This window comes from Coregonus lavaretus (genome assembly GCF_964263955.1).
Source record: "Coregonus lavaretus genome assembly, contig: HAP1_SCAFFOLD_5487, whole genome shotgun sequence".
Lineage (NCBI taxonomy): Eukaryota > Metazoa > Chordata > Actinopteri > Salmoniformes > Salmonidae > Coregonus > Coregonus lavaretus.
Window position 1 is genome coordinate 1 of NW_028160773.1, and position 2,500 is coordinate 2,500.

The following is a 2,500-nucleotide window of genomic DNA, read 5'->3' on the forward strand; positions in this document are numbered from 1 at the left end:
AATGGATGAGGGACTGGCAACGCTGGTAAAGACTCACCTGGATCAACGAGAGGTCCTTCAGATTGAGTCTGAACAGGTGGTTTCTGAAGCAACAGAGATAGGGAGGAGAGATGAAGGTATAATCTTCTCTAAAAAGACAACATCTGAAAACAGAGAAGCGGACAGGAGATCATTTCTGGTCAGCGGTGTCCAAAGATACAGTATATCTGGGTTATTTTACCCCCATTTTGGTTATTTTCTCTCCCTCATCAAACCTGTGATGAATCATACTTATCTTTCTGGGTCACTCCAAAGGGGCTGTTCAGATGTAACCACGTATAGGAACACTTGATTACTACCTTACTGCCATAACAGTCCGAAACAAGTTATATCTTTGTGGTTTTGAATAGAAATCCAGTCTAAACTGAACAGAATAAAGATTGAATACTTCATGTAAACTATTCCAGTGATAAGTCCTAGTCAGGGTATGAGTTTTCTGTAGACACAGATGTGGGATCAGCTCACTCTTTCCAAAGTCTAACCCTAACCATTAGTGGAGAAATTCAGTGTCTAGGGGTCACCTCCAGACAAACTCATCCCTGAGTGATTTTCACAGGTCCATCTTTCTGTCTCTCTGTCTGAACAGACCATAGGGCCTGAGGCTGTGTGAGTGGAAGTGAGTGTGTGTGTGGTCCCACATTCATGGGTGTATCAGCGAGACCAACGGTGAAACTTCACTTTAATGAACACCCGTACTCTGTCCATGCCTTAGTCTCTTCTGAATTACTGTTACATTTAGATTATAAGCCAACTAATAAAAATGTTTTGTTTGGTCTTTCAAACTTTCCACAAAACATTACAAGCTAATGAGTAGTGTGTAGGATGAGTAGGCCTGTCCTTTGACTACCAATAATTTCAGTTTGATTGTATAAGTTCAGCATTCTAGCACAAGACTCGTCATTATAGCAGCCTTATTATTATGATTTTTTTTAGCAGATTTAACGTTTTATATTAAGGAGGTTTCATTTCTAATCAGTTTTGGCCTTGAATGTCAGAGAATGAGATTCGCATTGACTTGGGGAGCAAGAAAATACCCTCCCTTTGGCTAGAAACTCATTGCAGGTTTAGAAAATGACTTAAAAAACAAAAACTTTTATTCCTACCCTGTGATGGATTTTTTCTGAACTAACTTCTTATCTTTTTTAACCACAGATCATAAAGAAATGTGCTGTTTTCACATACAGTGTGTAGACACTGGTTTGGTCCTGGAGATAATGAAAAGCGGTAGAATTTGCCCTTTAATTCATGTCAGGAAAGTAATGTATATAGGCCTCTATTCTGTAATGCTACTCTCCCACTGAAACCTCTTCACATAGGATAAGTCGATAGGAGCACGTATAGGCATGCACGCACACAACCCCCATCCTATCTATCTTCTGAAGAGTGGCTACAGCATTTCACAGGGCAGGCTGTGGTCTAAGACCCTTTTTTACAGTATATTAACATCTACAATCGATCTGCTGCCATTATCACTCAGTCCTCTCTCTGGCCATCAGGTCACAGACAGACATACCCTCTCTGGCTAACTCCATTTGAGATTTAGACATTGAATGTGAGCATTTAACGTTGGCACCAAATGTTCTAAGACAATACAATCTGTGTTGTAATGTTAAACGTCTTGAATTAAACCAACTGGATCCATAATACGGACTTATTGGACTCATGGAAACTTCCAGTCAGACTGTTCCAACACACAGAGAATATAGAGCCCATTCAGTCAGACAGAGTAGGTCTTGTCCCAAATCAACCCTTAGACTCCTGGACAATCATCAACGATCCCTCTCAGCTAGACAGAGTAGGCCTTGTCCCAAATCAAACCCTAGACTCCTGGACAATCATCAACGATCCTCTCAGCTAGACAGAGTAGGCCTTATCCCAAATCAAACCCTAGACTCCTGGACAATCATCAACAATCCCTCTCAGCTAGATAGAGTAGGCCTTGTCCCAAATCAACCCCTAGACTCCTGGACAATCATCAACAATCCCTCTCAGCTAGACAGAGTAGGCCTTGTCCCAAATCAAACCCTAGACTCCTGGACAATCTTCTAAATCCCTCTCACTGAGCCTATTTAGGTTGAAAGAGGCCTTGTTCCAAATCAACCCATAGCCCCTTAGCCATGGACACTTCTCCTAGATCTCTGTCTCTACGCCCACAGAGACAGAGAAGAAAGACCAGACCACTCCAGGTACAGACAGGCCCACCCTTTAGCCCCTGGGTCAGGCTATTGTCAGGAGAGGGAAGGATAAAAGCTCTACTCTTCTAGTGTTTTATAATAGTCAGGGCCAAATTAAATCACTCACCTTGGAAAAGTTTGCAACATATATTTGTGGCTTGCACAAAAGTTTACCTAGCACAGTATTGCTCCCATGGATGCAGAACTCTCTCTCTCTCTCTCTCTCTCTCTCTCTCTCTCTCTCTCTCTTCTCTCTCTCTCTCTCTCTCTCTCTCTCTCTCTCTCTC

General features: G+C 42.2%; 1 long non-coding RNA gene across 1 annotated transcript in view; it reads right to left on the minus strand.

Annotated features, from left to right (window-relative positions):
• Positions 1 to 36: 36 nt before the first annotated feature.
• Positions 37 to 2,500, minus strand: part of LOC311121459 — a 29,619-nt gene continuing 27,155 nt past the window's right edge. Inside the window, exon 3 of the long non-coding RNA XR_014612282.1 lies at positions 37 to 83. This is a non-coding gene — a long non-coding RNA (uncharacterized lncRNA). The remainder of the gene's footprint in view (positions 84 to 2,500) is intronic.